The following is a 23,092-nucleotide window of genomic DNA, read 5'->3' on the forward strand; positions in this document are numbered from 1 at the left end:
CCAGCACCAGTGACTTTCTAAGTCTAAGAAAACACCCCTATGTTCATCTGCTGTATTTGTATTCTATATATCAACAAGCAAAGAAGAACAATATGCTTTCCTCCTGTAACCTGTTCCTTGGACTTAGTATGCTTGTGCAACTGACAATTCAACACTTGATCAAACCAGTCTTGTCCCTGTTGCCTAACACCATGAATGCTTTTTTTCCTTGAGAGGCCATTCTGGGATTTAAATAAATGTCTCCACCTTAAAAGCCTGTGCTTGTTCCACAAATACTTACTTGTTCCACAAATACCCTTACTCTCCTGGACCCTCAGTTTCTGTATCTACCATATGAGAAAGAGGCTGCAATTATGAAACACACAGCTATGAAAATGCAAAAGAAAAACAAAAGAAAAATGTTAGTTTATCTTTTAAATAAACTGAAAGACGTGATATATCTTGACTTAATTACCAGTGCATTGATAAACAATAACCACAGTATGACTAAGTTTCTTCTGACTGTCATATAAGATAGAAAAATCTACAACTGAATGAATATTTAGATGTTCATAATTAAATGTGGTCCTACTGAAATTAACTTTTTGCTACCTGTATGTAGTCATCTTCTAAGAGGCATTGTCTCCTAGTTAGTACAAGGGACTGTGTTTCCATGGCCCAGTAATTATGTCCAAGTGGTGCTCGGCCCAGCCACTTTAGCTGTTCAGCTCGTGCTAACTTTTTCTAGATAAATATTGGTCTCAGGTACTCATACATTTACCTCTTGTTCATAATATTACACACAGAGGACAAAGGACCTCACAAGAACAAATGAGTAGCCATGAGGGATAGTTCAGAAAACACTCTAGTTTATATTACTAGGTATATGCATAATTCATTAACATTCTAAGTAGGTAAAATTGAATTTTTAAATTAAGACTTTCTTAATTTAGCAGGAGATTTTTATCAAAAATAATAAAGTTATCAGGAACAGGTAACTGCCAGGAATTGCTGGGTGATATTCGAAGCATACCTGAGTTTCCTGCTGTCTGCTGGGTCCAGATGTGTTTAGGGGCCTTCTTGATTTTTGTAAGACTTTTCTTTTTCGTCCTTACTCTCATCATCAAAGGTTTCATGCAAATATTTAGTTGTTTCTTTAGTGAAGAATAATACAGACTTTGAGACCAGACATTCATTCACAGGAAAGGAATATTCCAATTCATAATGACAAGTGACATTCAGTACTCTACCCTCAGCACAAGCAGGAGGGTAGGAGTACTAAGAAAAGAATAGCTGGACACCTTCCTACTGGCTGATACAGCACTTTCAGGGCCCTCACATTTCGGCTGCTTACTAGTTTCACAGTGACATTACTTCTGCCCTTCCACTGAACCAGCCACCACCGTGTGCTACTGATTATTTCTTGAGAAGAAGGGATCAGAACCACTGGGGTGGGCTGCATTCTGTACGTTGTGGTTAGAACTGTCTTGAGAAAAATGTTTTGCCTCATTGACAAATACTGTGGTGAAGCTCATTAGTGCCTCAAGCCCCCTGACTATTTAATGGGCACCCTGTGCTCCCGTATCAGTACATAAAATTCTGGGATCAACTTCCCAAGAATCTCATCATTTCAAAAGGCTTGAACAAGAAACGAGGTACACTGTGCGCTGGTTCTTTCCCTTGCATTTCCTCCCCCGCTGCCGCCCATCCGCCCGCCTCCCCCACCCCTCCGGGGGCTGAGGAAGCACGCAGAGAAGGCACAGCTTCTCTCACAGGTTGTGGAGGGCAGCACTTTTCTTCTCAAAGCTGCAAAGGCCAGAGTGGCCTTGGGCTTCCCCGTGGGCATATCCAGGCTTTGCTTGTTCAGGGCCCCGACCCAGGCTTCACTCCCAGGCCGATGCCACCACCCCAGGCCTGCAGAGAGGCCGCCTCCCTGCCTGCCTCCCCCGGCACCCACCCAGGGTGCATGGTCCGCCCGCACCCAGCGCCTTCCTCACCCTCTGGAACGGTGGTCCGGCCGAGAACTCCCCAGCTGCTGCCCACTCGGACTCCTCCTGGGGATTCTCCGCCAGCTGCGTGGACGTCTCAAAGACGGCCACCTCTTCATCCCCAGTCCCCTCTTCATCTTCAGTTCCCAGCTCATCTCCAGTGTCCTCCTCATCCGCAGTCTCCTCCTCATTCTCAGATTCCTCCACGGGCTGCAAGGCCGCAATGTACTGTTGTGACACCTGAGGCCCTAGGGTCGCCCGGAGCTCACCAGAACTTTTGAGATTGGGAGGCCACGGCCTCACCAGCAGGTGGCCGCCATGGTGCCGCACGAGGATGTGGTCATTGTAGTACATGCGCCGCAAGAGCCTGTGGACCAGGGCCAGGAACACGAAGCAGAAGCCCACCATGGGGAAAGGGGTGGCGTTCCCTACAAGCTGCGGACCACCCTGCAGGTTGCCCTCACCCTCCTCGGCCTGCCAGATGCCTGAGCCCTCCTCTCCCCTCCTACGCACCACCTGCTCCACCACCTCCTCCCTAAGCCCTCTCACAGCCCCCAGCAATCCGGCGGCCCCTATCGCATCACCTCATGCCATTCCAGCTCCCCCCACCGCATCACCCTATGCCACTCTGGGGCCTCTGCCGCATCACCCGATGCCACTCCAGCGGCCCCCACCGCATCACCCCCATGGGGCTCGGAGTCACCGACCCCTGGTTCGCCAGCCCCAACTACATCAGCCCACACACACCCGACCCCATCCCCACATCCACTGGGCTCTGCTGCCCACCCAGGGCCTTGTCTCCATCGCCTGTGGCAGACATGGTCCCAGCCAGTACCTCGACTACCATTGACTTGGCTGTGGCAACAACTGCAAAGGTGGCAGGTGGTCCCTGAGGTGGCTCTCGCTGAGGTGAGGCCCTGGGCACTCGGGCCTGACTTGAGGCAGGCAGAGTCTCAGAGGAGCTGGCCGTTGAGACAAGAGACTGTCTGTGATGCTGCCTAAGGAGGCCCCACCACGTGAAAGGCAGAACTGACGTCAGGACGTGCCTACCAAGGCTGCGCCTCTGACTACGCCTGTGCAGGAGGCCCGAAAGATGCTTCTAGAAAGGTGATGGGAGGCAGGGCCGGAAGTGTCACCTGATCCAATGCATCCAATGAATGACCTCACGTTCTAGGATTGCTCACAATTGCCTCCCTGTTCTTTGAGACTTCAGGGTTTTGGGCTCTGTTTAGGTCCACACAACTCCTGTCCATTTAGTTTTATGATTGTCCAAAAAAACTATAGTGGTCCAGTATGGAGGCACTCTGGGCCACGGGGAACTAGGTAGAGTTCCTGGACTTCCACCTGGTAAAGGCTCATGGCGTGCAGGGAGAGGGTCATAAAAATGTTGTATAGCTCAGACCCCAGCAGTAGTAACAACCTCCCAGAAAGAGTGAGAGAAGAATTTGTACTATTTAGTATGGTTAAAGCTAATTGGGAAAGAGCAGACAACATCGAAATGAATACAGTCAAAACTGAGTGTTGAAGAAGTAAATGACAGGAGCTGGAAGGTGTCTAATCACCCCTGACAAATTCACTTCAAACCTCCAAATAATGAATATAAAAAGAGATACATCTTTTAAAGGTCTTGGTTAAAACCACAATGAGATATAAATGCACAACCACCCTCATGGATATACAAAAAAAAGGAGGATAATTAGAATTAGTTTGGCAATGATGTGAAGTCATAAACCTCCAAACTGCTCATGGGAATACAAAACTGTGCAGCCACTTGGGAAAACAGTCTGGAAATTCCTCAAAATGTTAAGTGTACAATTACCACTTAATCTAGAAATTCTACTAGGTATATGCCCAAGAGAAATAAAAACGTGTCCACACAAAAACTTGTACACAAAATTCATAGCAGCATTATTCAAAATAGTCAACAGGTAGAATAAACTCAAATGTTCATTAAGTGATGAATGGATAAACAAATGTAGTGTCCATATATTGGACTATTAGTCAACCATAAAAGGAATAAAGTACAGTTACATAGTACAGCATGGATGAACCTAGAAAACATGCTAAGTGAAAGTCAATCACAAAAGACCACATATTATATGATTCCATTCATATTAAATGGTCAGAATAGGCACATATACATATATATGGAGAGAGTAGGTCAGTGGTTGCTTAGGGCTAGTGGGGTTGGGAGGTGTGCAGGGTTTCTTTTGGAGTGATGAAAATCGATTGTGGTGATAGTTGCACAACTTAATATATTAAAATTCATTTAATTGTGCACTTTTAGTGGATGAATTGTATGGTGTATTAAAAATGTCTCAATAAATTAGACACAAAAAGTATAGATAGACCAAAACAATTCTAAAAGAAGGTATGAGTAAACCAAAAGGACAGGAACAATAAACACAACAGTGAAAAACAGAGGGAACAGAAAACAAAAAATGTTACAGTTAAGCTTTGACATATCAATAATTACATTAAATTCATAAGATCTAAATACACAAATTAAAAGACAAAGTGGCAGAGTAGGTTCAAAACATGATGCAATAATATGTTACATAAAAGAAATTCACTTCAAATAGAAGAATATATGCATGTTGGAGGTAAAAGGATGGAAAAAGTTCATGTAAACATTTAACAAAGGAAAGCAAGAGTGGCTATAATAATATCAAATAAAGTGAACCAATGCGATAAAATTATCAAATACAGAGAAAGAGGAGGAGGACATATTTAATGAGAAATGTCAATACACAGAGACAACATATAGGGGTCCCAAAGTTTATGCCCCAAACAACAAAGCTGCAAAATATGCCAAGCAAATACTGGCAGAAATAAAAGGAGAAATAGACAAATATCTGTCACTGAAGACTTCAACACACCTTTCTCAAAACCTACAGAAGTAGACAGAATATCAGCAAGGATATAGAATTCAATAACACTATTGAATTAACTGAATAACAATATTTCAGTCAACGGGGTGAAATTGACATTTATAGAATACACCAGGTAACAACAGCAGAGTATACATGCTTTCCACATGAACATGGAACATACACCAAGATAGACCATATCCTGTACACAAACAAACCTGGACATATTTTTAAAAAGGAAATCATACAGAGTATGTTGCTCAACAACTTTGGAATCAAACTAGAAATCAAGAAGAGAAAGATAATTGGAAAATCTCGAAACCCTTGGAAACAAGTCAACCTACTGTTAAATAGTCCTTAAGTCAAAGAATAAGTCTCAAAGGAAATAATGTACTGAACTGAATGAAAATGAAAATAAATATATCAAACTTTGAGGGATACAGGTAAAAAAGAGATGAGAGGGAAATTCATAGCACACTAAGTGCTGATACTACAAAAGAGAAAAAGTCTCATATCAAAAAAACTAAAGTTATAACTTCAACTAGAAAACCCAAAGCAAAGGAGGGAAATAGAGTGGAAGACAATGAAATTGAAAACAGAAAAATAGAAAAAACAAATGAAACAACTGGTAATTTGAAAAAAATCAATAAACTGGACTAAACACTAGCAAAACTGACAAGTAAAAAAAAAGAAGACACTTCACTGAATAGGATATACAGATAAATAAACACATGAAAAGATAATCCACATCATTAGCAGTTAGTGAAATGCAAATTAAGACCACAATGACCTATCACTACTTATCTATAAGTATACTAAAAAAATTGAGTTGTACATTTTAAATGGTTACATTTTATTTTTCTTAAAGTACCTTTGATATACAATCTTATGGTGGTTTCACATACACAATACAGGACTTCAACATTTACCCATATTATCAAGACCTCCCCCCCTCCATTGCAGTCACTGTCTATCAACAAGATGTTATACAGTCATTAATTGTATTCCCCATGCTGTACTACCATCCCAGCGACTTACCTATATTGGGATTGTGAATTAATGTGCCCCTTAATCCCCTTCTCCCTCCCAACCCCTTCTCCTTTGGTAACTACTTGTCCATTCTTGGTGTCTGAGTCTACTGCTGTTTTGTTCCTTCAGTTTTGCTTCATTGTTATACTCCACAAAAGAGTAAAATCATTTGGTATTTGTTTTTCTCTGCCTGACTTATTTCACTGAGCATAATACCCTCTAGATCCATCCATGTTGTTGCGAATGGCAGGATTTCTTTTCTTTTTACTTCTGAATAATATTCCTTTGTGTATATGTACCACATCTTCTTTATCCATTCATCTCTTGATGGACATTTAGGTTGCTTACATTTCTTGACTATTGTAAATAGTGCAGCAATAAACATAGGGGTGAATATGTCTTCTCAAATCAGAGATGTTTTTTTCTTTGGGTAAATTCCTAGGAGTGGAATTACTGGATCAAATGGCATTTCTGTTTTTAGTTTTTTGGTGAAAGTCGATATTGCTTTCCACAGCGGTTGAACCAATTTATATTCCAACAATGTAGCAGGGTTCTTATTTCTCCTCATCCTTGCCAGCGTTTGTCATTTCTTGTCTTTTGGATAGTGGCCATGCTAACCGGTGTGAGGTGATATCTCACTGTGGTTTTGATTTGCATTTCCCTGATGATTAGTGATGTGGAGCATCTTTTCATGTGCCTGTTGGCCATCTGTGTCTTCTTTGGAGAAGTGTCTGTTCAGGACCTCTGCCCATTTTTTTAAACTGTAAAGGGTTTTTTTTATTATGTAACATAGGCAACATAAGTCAATAAATTTTTTAAGAACTTAGTATGGAATGGTTCCTTCCCCTGCCAATCGCCTTACCTTCTCCAAGTTGAGGCATGATCTTCAATAAAAACAGTCCTTTTAAAATCACCTTTTGTTCAATCCAGTTATTAGTCAGTCCTGTAATCTGAGTTCCACTTCATCATGCAATTTACTTTGGGACCATATTTAGGTTCAGAGGAGATGATCTGCCTGGTTCTCAATTTTAGACACCCTCTAGCCCTTAGTTAAGATAAAATCATACACATTCCTAAGTTGTCATACTCTAAGAATAGTATAGATCATTGGGATATGCAAATATCTGTAAGTCCAGAGACTGTATTTTCAAGTATGAGCCTAAAAGAGAAGCCATTTTTGTTTCACGTCAACATTAGAACACTAAACTGAGATTTTACTTTCATCCTATGCTTTTTAATTACCAATAGCAGCTGAGATTTACCTTACATCCTATGATTTTTAATTATCAATAGCAGCTTCCCATCACTACTTTAGTCCGCATTAGGTATCATGCTCCTTCTTATTGGTATCAAAACTCACACTGAACAATGACTTTGGGTTGCAAAAGAGGATCCTCTGTCCATTTTTTAATTGGGTTATTTGGTTTTTGGGCGTTGAGGTATATGAGTTCTTTGTATATTTTGGATGTTAGTCCCTTATTGGATAAATCATTGACAAATATATTCTCCCATACTGTAGGATGCATTTTTGTTCTGCTGATGGTGTCCATTGCTGTATAGAAGCTTTTTAGTTTGATTAGGCCCACTTGTTCATTTTTTATTTTGTTTCTGTTGCCCAAGGAGATGTGTTCAGGAAAAAGTTGCTCATGTTTATTTTGAAGAGATTTTAGTCTATGTTTTCTTCTATGAGTTTTATGGTTTCATGACTTCCATTCAGGTCTTTGATCCATTTCAAGTTTACTTTTGCATATGGAGTTAGACAATATCCAGTTTCATTGTCTAACATGTAGTTGTCCCATTTTCCCAATGCCAGTTGTTGAAGAGGCTGTCTTTTCCTCATTGTATATTCATGGATCCTTTATAGTATATTAATTGACCATATATGTGTGGTTTTATATGTGCACTTTCTATTCTGTTCCATTGATCTGTGGGTCTATTCTTGTGCCAGTACCAAATTGTTTTGATTACTGTGGCTTTGTAGTAGAGCTTGAAGTCAGGGAGTGTAATCCCCCAGCTTTGTTCTTCCTTCTCAGGATTGCTTTGGATATTCGGGGTCATTTGTGGTTCCATATGAATTTCAGAACTATTTGTTTTAGCTAATTGAAGAATGCTATTGGTATTTTGATAGGGATTGCATTGAATCTGTAGATTGCTTTAGGCAGGATGGCCATTTTGACAATAATTCTTCCTATTCATGAGCACAGGATAGATTTCCATTTATTGGTGTCTTCTTTCATTTCTCTCATGAGTGTCTTGTAGTTTTGAGAGTAAAGGTTTCAATTCCTTGGTCAGGTTTATTCCTAGGTGTTTTATTCTATTTGATGCAATTGTAAATGGAGTTGTTTTCCTGATTTCTCCTTCTGGTAGTTCATTAGTATTTAGGAATGCAACAGATTTCTGTGTATTAATTTTGTATCCTGCAGTCTTGCTGCATTCAGTTATTCTAATGGTTTTTTGGTGGATAGACATTTATTTTTTACAGTTCTGGAAGGTTGGAAGTCCAAGATCAGGGTGCTGGCATGGCTAAATTCTGGTGAGGCCCTCTTGTGGGTATAGACTGCTCTCTTCTGCTGTGACCTCACATGGCAGAAGGGGGCAAGAGAGCAATCTGTGGTGTCTTTGATAAGGGCACTAATCCCATTCATGAGGGCTCCCGAAGATCCCACCTCCAAACATCATCACACTGGGGGTTCGATTTCTACACAGGAATTTGGTGGGGATGACACAAACATTCAGTCTATAGCAGTTACCTTCTTTATTTCTGATTCTAGTAACTTGAGTATTTTTTTTTATTAGTCTAGATAAAGGTTTATCAAATTTTGTTGATCTTTTTAGAGAACCAAATCTTGGTTTCAGTGATTGTTCTCTATTGTTTTTCTATTTTATTGATGTATCTTTTTTCTAATTTTTATGATTTCTTTAACTCTACTTTAGGTTTAGCTTGCTCTTCTTTTTCCAGTGATTTAAGGTGAAAGGTTAGCTCATTGATTTGAGATCTTTCTTCTTTTCAAACTAGGCATTTACAAATATAAAATACCCATTAAGCACTGCTTTCACTGGATCTCATAATCTGTATTGTTTTCATTCATCTCAAAGAATTTTCTAATTTCCCTTGTGATTTCTTTGGGACCCACTGGTTATTTAGGAGTGTGTTGTTTAATTCCACATTTGTGAACATACCAAATTTTCTCTGTTACTGATTTATAATTTTGTTCTATTGTGGTTAAAGAACGCACTTCGTATTATTTCCGTCCTTTGAAAGGTGTTGAGATTTGTCTGTGGCCTACCATATGGTCTATTCTGCGGAGTATTCCATGTGCACTTGAGAATAATGTGTACCCTGCTGTTGGTGCATGATGTGTTCCGTGTATGTCCAGTAGGTATAGATATTTTATAATGTTGTTCAGTTCTTTTACTTCCTTGTTAGTATTCTGTCTTGTTGTTCTATCCATTATTGAGTATAGATTTTTAAAGCCTTCAAGTATTAAAATTGTCTATTTCTCCCTTAATTTCTGTCAGTTTTTGCTTCATGTAATTTGATGATGCCATGTAATTGCTATATATTCCTGATGGATTGTCCCTTTAATTATAAGATATTCCTCTTTATCTTTAAAAACACTTTTTTTAAAAAAAATCTATTTTGTCTGATTATTACTATAGCCCCTCCAGCTTTCTTAATATTGGTGTTTGCATGATATATCTTTTTCCTTTTCCTTTTTATCTATTTATATATTAATCTTAAGTGTGTGTCTGTAGACAGCATGTAGTTAGATCTTTGTTTTTAATCCATTCTGACAACCTGCCTTTTGGTCATGTTGTTGATATAATTTGATTTATGTGTATTATTTTTACTTTCTTGTTTTCTGTATGTCCCATGCCTTTTTTTGTTACTCTATTCCTCATTTACTGCTTTCTTCTGCATTGACTATTTTCTAATGTAAATTTTTAATTTCTTTAGTTTTTTCATTATATTTCTGAGTTAGTTCCTTCATTGTTCCTTACGCTTGCCATGTAGATCTTAACTCAGCAGAATCATCTTCAGATTTATGTTAACTTAATTCTAATTAGATATAGAAATGTTAGTCCTATATAGCTCTATTCCCTTTTTCCTCTTTTTGTGTTATTTTTCTTACATGTATTATGTATGTTAAGACACAGCAGTATAGTGCTATAATTATATCTTTTAAACAAATGAGCAAGGAGAGCATGTATATATTTATAGCTTTTGTTATGTTAACCTTATTTCCCGTTTTTGGTTTCTTCATTTATTACTGTTGATCCATGTTATCACCAAGAGTCATTTCCTTAATCCAATACAGCTTTGCTTCCTACCACCTCCTTTGTGTTGTTATTCACAAATATGTTACATTTCTATGTTAAAGGTCCAACAGTATGTGTATATGTATATATATATATGATTTTAATTGCTTTTTAAACTGGTTAAGTAAAGAAATATCCACTTACATTGTTTTTTATAATAACACACTTACCTTTACAAGTGCTTTCTTTGTATGGATTCAGAATACTATCTGGGGTCACTTGTTTCTAGCCTAGTATTTCTTATAAGGTGGGTCAGCCAGAAATAAACTTTCTAAGATTGTGTTGATCAAGGAATACCTTTATTTCACATTTATTACTCAAAGGTAGCATTGAGGAATACAGGATTCTTGGTTGATAGTTTTTTGTTGTCATTTTGAGCACTTTCAATATGTTTCTCCCTGTCTTCTGGTCTCCACTGTTTTGGATGACAAGTCAGCTATTAATTTTATTAGGGTTTCCTTGTAAGTGACCCCTTTTCTCTTCATTCTTTCATGATTTTCTCCATATCTTTGGCTCTCAGCATTTTCAGTATGATGCATATTTTTATAGATCTGGTTGTTTTTGTCACACTTGAAATTCATTGAGCTTCTTGAATGTGTAAAGTTTCTTATCAAATTTGAAAATACTCAGCCATTATTCCTTTTATTTTTTATTTCTTTATTTTGGTATCATTAATCTACAATTACATGAGCAATATTATATTTACTAGACTCCTCCCATCATCCAGTCCTCCCCGCATACCCCACTGCAGTCACTGTCCATCAGTGTAGTAAGATGCTATAGAATCACTACTTGTCTTCTCTGTGTTGTACAGCCCTCCCTGTGCAACCCCACCCCTACATTATGTTTGCTAATAGGATTGCCCCATTTTTTTCCCCTTATCCCTCCCTTCCCACCCATCTTCCCCAGTCCCTTTCCCTTTGGTAACTGTCAGTCCATTCTTGGGCTCTGTGAGTCTGCTGCTGCTTTGTTCCTTCTGTTTTTTTCTTTGTTCTTATACTCCACAGATGAGTGAAATCATTTGATACTTGTATTTTCCTGCCTGGCTTATTTCACTGAGCATAATACCCTCTAGCTCCATCCACGTTGTTGCAAATGGTAGGATTTGTTTTCTTCTTATAGCTGAATAATATTCCATTGTGTATATGTACCACATCTTCTTTATCCACTCATCTACTGATGGACACTTAGGTTGCTTCCATTTCATGGCTATTGTAAATAGTGCTGCGATAAACATAGGGTGCATCTGTCTTTTTCAAACTGGAGTGCTGCATTCTTAGGGTAAATTCTTAGAAGTGGAATTCCTGGGTCAAATGGTATTTCTATTTTGAGTTTTTTGAGGAACCTCCATACTGCTTTCTACAATGGTTGAACTACTATTCCCACTGCAGTGTAGGAGGGTTCCCCTTTCTCCACAACCTCGCCAACCTTTGTTTTTGTCTTTTTGATGGTAGCCATCCTCACTGGTGTGAAGTGATATCTCATTGTGTTTTTATTTAAATTTTATTTTGGTATCATTATTTGGTATCATTACTCTACAATTACATGAAGGACATTATGTTCACTAGGCTCCCGCCCTCACCAAGTCCCCCCGACATACCCATTCACAGTCACTGTCCATCAACATAGGAAGATGCTGTAAAATCCCTACTTGTCTTCTCTGTGCTGCACAGCCCTCCCCGTGCCCCCCCCCACACTATACATGCTAATCGTAATGCCCCCTTTCTTTTTTCCCGCCAAATGGTATTTCTATTTTGAGCTTTTTGAGGAACCTCCATAGTCCTTTCCACAATGGATGAATTAATTTACATTCCCACCAGCAGTGTAGGAGGGTTCCCCTTTCTTCACAACATCGCCAACATTTGTTGTTTGTCTTTTGGATGGTGGCAATCCTTACTGGTGTGAGGTGATATCTCATTGTGGTTTTAATTTGCATTTCTCTGATGACAAGCGATGTGAAGCATCTTTTCATGTGTCTGTTAGCCATCTGAATTTCTTCTTTGGAGAAGTGTCTGGTCAGCTCAGCTGCCCATTTTTTAATTGCATTATTTGCTTTTTGTTTGCTGAAGTGCATGAGGATAGTGGGCATCCTTGTCTTTTTCCCGATCTTAGGGAAAAACATCATGAATGAATATTGAATTTTGTCAAATGCTTTTTCAGCATCTATGGAGATGATCATGTGGTTTTGTCCTCCTTTTTGTTGATATGGTAGATGATGTTGATGGATTTTCTAATGTTGTACCATCCTTGCATCCCTGGGATGAATCCCACTTGATCATGGTGCATGAACCTGTTGATGCATTTTTGAAATATGTTTGCTAATATCTTGTTGAGTATTTTTCCATCTATGTTCATCAGGGATATTGGTCTGTAATTTTCTCTTTTGGTGGTAGCTTTGCCTGGTTTTGGTATGAGAGTGATGCTGGCTTCATAGAATGAGTTTGGACGTATTCCCTCCTCTTCTAGTTTTTGGAAAACTTTAAGGAGAATGGGTATTATGTGTTCTCTATATGTCTAATAAAATTCAGCAGTGAATCCATCTGGTCTGGAAGTTTTGTTCTTGGGTAGTTTTTTGATTACCAATTCAATTTTGTTGCTGGTAATTGGTCTGTTTAGATTTTCTGTTTCTTCCTGGGTCAGTCTTGGAAGGGTGTGTTTTTCTAGAAAGTTTTCCATTTCTTCTAGGTTATCCAGTTTGTTAGCATATAGATTTTCATAGTATTCTCTAATAATTCTTTGTATTTTTGTGGGTCCATTGTGATTTTTCCTTTCTCATTTCTGATTCTGTTTATATGTGTAGAATCTCTTTTTCTCTTAGGAGTTTAATCTATTTTGTTTATTTTCTGAAAGAACCAGCTCTTGGTTTCATTGATTTTTTTCTATTGTTGTATTCTTCTTAATTTTATTTATTTCTCCTCTGATTTTTATTATGTCCCTACTTCTGCTGACTTTGGGCCCCAATTTGTTCTTCTTTTTCCAGTTTCAGTAATTGTGACTTTAGACTATTCATTTGGGATTGTTCTTCCTTCTTTAACTAGGCCTGGATTGTTGTATACTTTCCTCTTAGAACTGCCTTCGCTGCATCCCACAGAAGTTGGGACTTTGTTCTGTTGCTGTCATTTGTCTCCATATATTGCTTGATATCTGTTTTAGTTTGGTTATTGATCCATTATTTAGGAGCATGTTTAAGCTTCCATGTGTTTATGAGCCTCTTTGTTCTGTTTGTACAATTTATTTCGAGTTTTATGCCTTTGTGGTCTGAGAAATTGGTTGGTATAGAATTTCAATCTTTTTTAATTTACTGAGTTTCTTTTTGTGGCCTAGTACATGGTCTATTCAGGAAAATGTTCCATGTGCACTTGAGAAGATTGTGTATCCTGCTGCTTTTGAGTGTAGAGTTCTGTAGATTTCTGTTAGGTCCATCCGTTCCAGTGTGTTGTTCAGTGCCTCTGTGTCCTTAGTTATTTTCTGCCTGGTGAATCTGTCCTTTGGAGTGAGTGGTGTGTTGAAGTGTCCTAGAATGACGAATTCATTGCATTCTATTTCCTCCTTTAATTCCGTTAGTATTTGATTCACATATGTCAGTGCTCCTGAATTGGTTGCAGATATATTTATAATGGTTACATCCTCTTGTTGATTGCCCCCTTCATCATTATATAATGTCCTTCTTTATCTCTTGTTACTTTCTTTGTTTTGAAGTCTATTTGGTCTGATACAAGTACTGCAACACCTGCTTTTTTCTCCCTATTGCTTGCATGAAATATCTTTTTCCATCCCTTCATTTTAACTTTGTGTATGTATTTGGGTTTGAGGTGAGTCTCTTATAAGGAGTATATAGATGGATATTGATTTTTTATCCATTCTATTACTCTCTGTCTTTTGATTAGTGTATTCAGTCCATTTACATTTAGGGTGATTATCGAAAGATATGTACTTATTGCCATTGCAGGCTTTGGATTCATGGTTACCAAAGGTTCAAGAGTATCTTCTTTACTATCTAACCATCTAACTTAACTCTCTTTTTAAGTTATTATAAACACAGTGTGATGATTCTTTATTTCTCTCCATTCTTATTCTTCCTCCTCCACTCTTTATATGTTAGGTGTTTTTTTCTGAACTCTTTTGTGTTTCCTTTGAGCGCTTTTGTGAATAGTTGATTTTATTTTTTCCCTTTAGTTAGTATTTGGTTGGTCTGATTTCTTTGCTGTGATTTTATTTTCTTTAGTGGCATCTATTTAGCCTTAGGAGTGCTTCCATCCAGAGCAGTCACTTTAAAATACCCTGTAGAAGTGGTTTGTGGGAGGCAAATTCCCTCAACTTTTGCTTGTCTGGGAATTGTTTAATCCCTCCTTCATATTTAAATGCTAATCGTGCTGGATACAGTATTCTTGGTTCAAGGCCCTTCTGTTTCATTGCATTAAATATGTCATGCCATGCTCTTCTGGCCTGTAAGATTTCTGTTGAGAAGTCTGATGATAGCCTGATGGGTTTTCCTTTGTAGGTGATCTTTTTTCTCTCTCTGGCTGCTTTTAATACTCTCTTCTTGTCTTTGATCTTTGCCATTTTAATTATTATATGTCTTGGTTTTGTCCTCCTTGGGTCCCTTATATTGGTAGATCTGTGGGCTTCCATGGTCTGAGAGACTATTTCCTCCCCCATCTTGGGGAAGTTTTCAACAATTATTTCTTCAAAGCCACTTTCTATCCCTTTTCTCTCTTCTTCTTCTTCTTCTTCTGGTACCCCTATAATGTGAATATTGTTTCATTTGGATTGATCACACAGTTCTCTTAATATTTTTTCATTCCTGGAGATCCTTTTATCTCTCTCTGTCTCAGCTTCTCTGTATTCCTGTTCTCTAGTTTCTATTCCATTAACAGTCTCTTGCATCTCATCTAGTCTGCTCTTAAGTCCTTCCAGAGATTGTTTCATTTCTGTAATCTCCCTCTGACTTCATTCCTTAGCTCTTACATATTTTTCTGCAGGTCCATCAGCATGATGGCTATGACCTTTATTTTGGATTCTTTTTCAGGAAGATTGGTTATATCTATCTCCCTAGGCCCTGTCTATGGGGTTGTCTGAGTGATTCTTGACTGGACCAGATTCTTCTGTCTTTTCATGGTGATAGAGGTGGTAGTAGACAGGTGGCGCATGTGTCAGCTGGGAGAACAAAGTCCCTTCCTGCTTTCTGTTCACCTTGCCCTTCTCTGCTGCCTGTGTCAGTTACCCTCAGACAGGGAGCAGTCTCTGGGATAATCTCCTGGTCTTCCATGGGCGGGGCAGCCTTCGGGATAGCCCGGAGCCCTGCTGGGAGTGGCAGGCATGCAGGGTGTGTTCTCCTGTGAGAATGGTGCCCCTTCATGTCTTCCTCATGCTTCCTCTGTCTGTGCCAGGCAGCAGTGCGCCAGCAGCTGCCTCTTGGTCTGTTGCTGTTAGCTGTGCCCTGGGAGGATGCTTTGTGTGGTTGATGTGGGTGGGGCTGCTCTCCGGCTGCTCTGCAGCTGTGACAGGTCAGTGGTTTGTTTGCCACACCGGCTAGGGGGAGTGAATGGCAGGCTTCTTATCACCATGAGGGGCTTTGAGGCTGGGTTACCCCCCAGGGCATTGGGGTACCTGAAGTTCCTTAGGATTCCCAGCCTGCTGGGCTGAGTGTGCCAGGACGATTCCATCCAGCAGTAAGCTCCTGTCCCTTTAAGACTTTCAAAAAGCTTTTGTCCCAAGGGACCTGGCTGTGAGGACCCACTCACAGTCTCCATCTTGGATTTTACTTTTCCATTTCTCTAATAGCCAGTACACCATGCAATGTGTGTCTGTGCTCCCAGTGCAGATTGCTGGGGCTGGTTATTTAGCAGTCCTGTGCTTACACTCCTTCCCCACTCTGATTCTTTTCCTCCTGCCAATGAGCTTGGGTGGGGGGAGTGCTCAGGTACTGCTGGGTCATGGCCTTTTATCTTAGCCTTGTCATGAGATGCTGAGTTCTTGCAGATGTAGATGTAGCCTGGCTGTTGTACTATATCCTCTGGTCTCTCCTTTAGGCGTAGTTGTATTTGCTGTATTTTCAAAAGTATATATTGTTTTGGGAGGATATTTCTGCTGCCCTGCTCACACTGCCATCTTGAGCCTCTCACAATCCAATATTTCTTTGAATATTTTTTCTGCTCCTTTTTTCCTCTCCTCCCTTCTGGTACTTCTGTTACATGCATATAGTGTACTTTTTCTGAAGTTCTTCTCATTTTCTTTTGTTCCCTGTTATTTGGATTGCATAATATCCAGTGTTCTGTGTACAAACTTGCTAATTCTTTTTCCTGTCACTTCAAATCAACTATTGAGCTCCTCTAGTAAATTTTTCCTTTGAATTAGTCATAGTTCAGCTCCAGAATTTCCATTTTGTTCTTTTTTACAGTTTCTGTCTTCTTATTGACAGTTCCTTTTTGATGAGACTTTATCTTCATACCTTTTCTTATTTACCCATGGTTTCTTTAAGTGCTTTGAATATGTTTCTAATGGCTGCTTTGAAATCTTTTTCCATTAAATATGACATCTGTCCACTCTCAAAGGCAGTTTCTGTTGCCTGCTTTTTCCCCATATGTGGGCCAGACTTCACTGTTTCTTTGCATGTCTTATAATTGTTTGTTGGAAATGGGCCATTTTAGGTAACATAGCAAATCTGGTTACTGGTCCACAGTCCTCCCCACCTGTGTGTATGGAGCTTGTTATGTTTGTTTATTTGTTTATGAGTAACTGAATCATTTCTAATGAAACATATTTCCTCTCCGGAGTATGAACCTCTGATAATCCCTGGAGGCCAAAGCACTGCGCATGTGCCCAGTCACCCTAGAATGATGGTAGTTTTGGCAGGGCACTCTTTGTCTCTTTCCCTGAGCACATCCAACTATTTGTCTCTACTAATTGCTGGCTGATCTATTGTTTTCAACAAAGTACTAGAGAATAAATTACCACACAGACTGATCCAATTAAGACCAGATATTTGTGAGGACAGGTTTTTTTTTTGTTGAGACTTTTCCCTATGCTTATCTCTTCAAACATTTTTCTTTTTTTCCCCTCTGTTCTTATACTCCCCACACCCAGCTTTATTGAGATATAATTGAATTATAACATTGTGTAAGTTTAAAGAGTACAACATTATGATTTGATACATGTTTATATTACAACATGATTACCACCATAGGGTTAGTTAACATTTCAATCACCTCACATAATTACCATTTCTTTTGTGTGGTGAGAACATTTAAGATTTACTCCCCAGCAACTTTCAAGTATATAATATTGTTGACTGTAGTTACCAATTTGTACATTAGATCCCCAGAACTTGTTCATCTTATAAATAGAAGTTTGTACCCTTTAACTAATATATCCAATTTCCCCGACCCCTCAGACCCTGGCAAGAACCATTCTACTCTCTGTTGTATGAGTTTGGCTCTTTTTTAGATTTCACAAAGAGCTGACATCATACTTTGTCTTTGTCTGACCAAATCAATTAGCATAATGCTGTCAAGGTCCATCCATGTTGCTGCAAATAGAAGGTTTTCTTACTCATGGCTGAGTAATACTCCTCTGTGTGTATATGTATGTGTTTGTGTGTCTGCATACCTCATATTTTATTCCATACATCCTAGACAGACACTTAAGTTGTTTCTTTACCTCTGTTACTGTGAATAATGCTGCAATGAACATGGGAGTCCATGTATCTCTTTGAGATCCCAGTTTCATTTCCTTTGGATATGTTCCCAGAAGTGGGACTACTGTATGTTATGGTAATTCTATTTTTAATTTTTTGAGCAACTTCCATACTTTATTACATAGTGGCTTTACCAGTTTATAGTCCCACCAAAAGTATACAAGGATTCCCCTTTCTCCACATCCTTGTTAACACTTGTTAGCTCTTGTCTTTTGATAATAGCCATTCTAACAGATGTGAGGTGATATCTCATTGTGATTTTCATTTGTGTTTCCCTGATGATTAGTGATGTTGAACCTCTTTTCATGTACCAGTTGGCTATTTGTATGTTGTTTTTTTTTTTGGAAAAATGTCTGTTTACTTCCTCTGACCATTTTTAACTGGATTATTTGCTTTTTTGCTATTGAGTTGTAACAGTTCCTCATATATTTTGTATACAAACTTCTTATCAGATAAATGGTCATAAAATATTTTTTCCCATTTGTAGGTTGCCTTTTCATTTTGTTAATCGATTCTTTTGCAGTGCAGAAGCTTTTTAGTTTGATGAAATTCCACTTGATGATTTTTTGCTTTTGTTGCCTGTGCTTTTGGTGTCCTATCCAAAAAAATCATTGCCAAGATCAATGTCAAAGAGCTTCCTTTCTATGTGTTTTTCTATGAATTTTATAGTTTCAGATCTTAATGTTCAAGTCCTTAATCTAAGATACAGATCCACTTTTGTTCTTTTGCAGGTGATTGTCCAGTGTTCCAAACACCATTTGTTGAAGAGATGGTCATTTCCCCATTGTGTATTCTTGGCTTCCTTGTCAAATATTAATTGACCATATATGCATAGGTTTATTTCTGGGCTCTCAATTCTGTTCCTTTGGTGTATATGTTTGTTTTTAGTCCAATACCATACTGTCTTTACTACTATATTTTTATGGTTTGAAATCAGGATGTGTGGTGCCTCCAGCTTTGTTTTTTCACCGGGTTGCTTTGGCTATTTGGGGTCTTTTGTGGTTCTATAAAAACTTTAGGATTTTTTTCTATTTCTATGAAAAATGGCATTGGAATTTTGATAGATATTGTATTGAATCTATAGATGGCTTTTGGTAGTATGGAATTTTTAACATTAATTCTTCCAGTCCATGAATTTGGGATGTCTTTCCATTTGTTAGCACTTTCTTCTATTTATTAAATCAATGTCTTATAATTTTCATTGTATAGCTCTTCCTTGTTAAATTTATTCTTTAGCATTTTGTTGTTTTGATGATACCGTAGATGGGGTTGTTCATTTCTTTTTCAGATAGTTCATTTTTAATGTATAGAAACTCTATAGGAAAAGGAAGATCTGTTGTATATACTCAATTTTTTATTCTTCCCATTGTACTTTCTTCCTTCTTGGTGTTCCAGGATTCTTTCTTTTATCATTTCTTTCCTGTTTTATGAATTTCCTTTAGCCATTCTTTTAGGGTAGATCTGCTGGTGCAAATTTTCTTAATTTTCCTTCATCTGAGATAGTCCTAATTTCTTCTTTTTTCATGGTAGGTACTTTCACCAGATATAGAAATCTGGGTTTATAGTTCTTTGCTTACAGCATTTAAAAAAAGCATGCCACTTCCTTCTAGCCTCAATGTAGAGCTTTTAACCCATGAATGAGAGTTGTACAGAGAGTGGAACTCCTACCTGTTATCTGCACTCATCCTGAACTTGTATTGAGAAATCCACTGTCATTTGCATTGTTTTCCACTGCAAGCAAAGTGTCATTTCTCTCTTGTTGCTCTCTAGATTTTCTTTGTCTCTAATTTTCAGTTTTATTATAATGTATTGTGGCATGAATTTCCTTAAGTCTATCTTGTTTGAGGTTTTATCAACTTCATGAATTTGTAGATTTATGTCCTTTGCCAAATTTGGAATTTTCAGCCATGGTTTGAGTACTACTTCAGCACCATACTTTTTCTTCCCACTTTATGGAATTCTGATGACATGGATATTATATCTTTGGCTACAGTCCCACAGGTCCCTAAGTATTTTTTTCCCATCTATTTTTTTCTCTTGTTCAGGATGGTTAATTTCTATTGTCCTAACTTCATGTTCACTGATTCTTTTCTCTATGAACTCCATTCTGGCATGGCCCCCTCTAGTAAGCTTTTTATTTTGGTTATTACATTTTTCTTTATATCTTCTATTTCCTTGCTGGGAACTTTGGGATTTTCTACCTTTACATTTTCTTTAATTTTTTTCATAATTGTTCATTGAAACATTATGATGACTACTTTAAAATCCTTTTCAGATAATTCCGTTTGTATCATCTTGTTCTCATCTGTTGATTTTCTTTTTTCATTCATGTTGAGATTTTTCTTATTTTTAGTATGATGAATTATTATTTTTATTATATCCTAGAAATATGACTATTATGAGTCTCTGGATCTTATTAAACTTCTGCTTTGTGGGACTTCTCAGACACCACACAAGAGCAGGCTGCTTCTTTACTGCCAGTTAGGGATGGAAGTCCATGTTTCCTACTAGGCCACATTTGACATGCCAGTGGGAGGAATTCTTTGTTACTTTGGCAGGAATAGAATTTCCAGTATCCATTAGGCCTCTGCTGGCACCACTCTGTCTGGGAGGGGAAGTGGTGTCTCATTATTGCTGCTCACATGGTTTCCACTGTCATGATGGAAGTGGGCCTTCTTACCACTGGGGCAGAATGAAGTTCTGGCTATCTACTCTTCCTTCTCTGTCACCACCCTGGTAGAGTAGAAGAGGTACCTAGTTACAACTTTGTAAAGGTAGAAGTCTAGGTTTCCTACTTGACCTATATTGTCATGATTTGGGATAAGACCACAGGTTTCGTCCCATGGTGTTTGCTAAAGTAGAGAGATTATTGTCTAAATGTTTTCTGTCTTACTAGGCTATCTTTATTCTAGTCATTTGACTAGAGAGAGTAGGTTTTTCTTGGAGCATTTGCAGTCTGCACTCGTTGGTGTGTCCTGGTTGCAGGCTTCTACTGTACCCAATCCAGGATATATTAGGCAAAAATAAAACCCAGGGAATTTAACACCGTGCCATTCCTTGGATCTCAAGGTCCCTACCTGGTCTTTCTCCTCCCCGTCTTCTAAAGTTGTCTTATGTCTTTATGTATTATGTCCAGGCTTGTTAACTTTACTTAGTGGGAAGAATTTGGAGAAGTACATCTACTCCTCCATCTTGTCACAGATGTCTGGTTCTTTGTCACAGAACCAGAAGTCCAGGGAACAATTGGATATATCCATTTTATATACTGGAGACACTTTGATGTGGCTATTTTGATATAGCATCAGAACAATTATATTAAAACACAAGAATATTGCTATTACAAGGTAATTAATATCCTTGTTACTAATTAAGAGTCATTCCTGCCTCTCACTTCATGTATCCCTGACCTACTTGCAAGTGGGAGCTCCTTTATCGCTCTGAAAGAAAGCAGAACAGCCTTAGACTAGTGAGTTCTCTAATGCTGGTAGGAGATTGCAGAAGAGGCCTTGTGCTGAACCTCATTCTCTGGCTCCTCCTGAGGTGGTGCCCATTAACGACTTATAAGATTATCTTCAGAGAAAAGATGTGACACTTACAGCAAGATGGAAATAGAAACAGGAATTGGAAGCCTTTAGCATATGAGTTATCTTTGCAGCAAATGAAGACTTAGCTCTTGTACTTATCCTTAAGTGGTTTTTATTAGAGTGGAGATAGATACGGTGATTAGCTTTGAGGTCAATAATAGTAAACTGTAATCCAAGGCTACAAAAGTTACTGGCATAGTGTCTGAACTGGCAGACTTTATGACCACAAAAAGTGAACCTAAGGGTAAATGGTTTGTTACTTTCCTGGAAATGAAATCACTATCTTATTGTTCTTCGAATTTTCTCCCCTTCTTTATCAACATGAAATGATGGCTTTTGCCAATAGCATCCTAACTTCTGTTGTTCAGGACTTTCAGTTGAAAAAGGGGCAGGAAAGTAGGGTGGGACAACCTAGACTGTGCATATTAACTGATCCTATTGAGTGAATGTTGGTTCATATATTGAGATATGTAATCCACATCCCTTTTAGGTAATACTATCAAAGACCATAAAGAGAACTCTCAGACTTGTTTAAGGCATTGAATAAGGAGAGTCAAGTATTTTGACTCAATAAATTTTACTTGCAAAATATGTGATTCTAAAAAGATAAAAGAGTTTTGAGATTGTATCCTCAATAGAATTTCAAGTACCCACTAGTTAATTTTTCCCTTGAGCATTATGGTATAAGTGGTAATAGCTCTAACCTTGCAGTCAGACTACATGGCTTGAACTTCTTGCTTTTCCATTAACTACCCATGAGCCTTTGGCAAGTTACCTAATTTTTCTGAGCCTTGGTTTCTTCAGTGGTAAAGTGAGCATCATGGTACCTACCTCTTAGAGTTATTGTGAGATTCAGAAGCAATAAAAATTGTAAATGCTTAGAAAAAAATTGGCCCATTGTAAGCATTCAATACATGTTAGCTAAAATGATAAACATTTTTTAGGAGAATATTTCTAACAGTGTGGATGGGTCCTAACTACTGGCAATATTTAATGGCTTGTTTTCTCCCTTTCTGATCCCTAAAGTGCTTTAGCTTTCAGGGATTTCATGGCAGTACAAGGACCTCAACTAAATTTTGGGGTCAATTTTGTTATTCTGTGGGGTTAGAATATATTTGTTTAAAAAATTCTGGCCATTAGATGAATTGTATTTTAGAAATCAAAATTTTATAAATTTTAGAAGTCTAAATCAGTGCTAAGAAAGTTAGGCAAACCAACTTGAAAATGTGGCTAAGATGAGGCTGTCATGCTTCACTCTCATTTCAATGTGATATGAGTCTCTTTTGAAAATGTAGACTGCAAATACACTCTGTATCTTAATTTAACAATCAGGCAGTGTCTTACCATTCAGGAAATACTGATACATGTTTAAAGCATCTAGAATGACTTTTGCTTATCAGCATAAATTTATGTCCAATAAAGCATTAGTAGTTTGGCCTTTTTTAGCCTCCTTACAGGGAATATGGTATTTGCTTACCTGAAGAGTAATGCCAAAGGATAATCTTTAGTTACAGTAAGAAACAGTCATTCTTCACCATCAATTTCTAGGAGAATATTTAAATGATTTTTATGTTTAAAAGGTTAGAGTGGGTGAGAGATTGAACAGATCAGAAATGAATACATTTA

General features: G+C 38.2%; 1 pseudogene; it reads right to left on the reverse strand.

Moving 5' to 3' along the window:
• Positions 1 to 280: 280 nt before the first annotated feature.
• LOC108410317 (uncharacterized) overlaps positions 281 to 23,092 on the reverse strand; it is a 54,403-nt pseudogene continuing 31,591 nt past the window's right edge.

The sequence above is a fragment of the Manis javanica genome, chromosome X, assembly GCF_040802235.1.
Source record: "Manis javanica isolate MJ-LG chromosome X, MJ_LKY, whole genome shotgun sequence".
Taxonomy (NCBI): domain Eukaryota; kingdom Metazoa; phylum Chordata; class Mammalia; order Pholidota; family Manidae; genus Manis; species Manis javanica.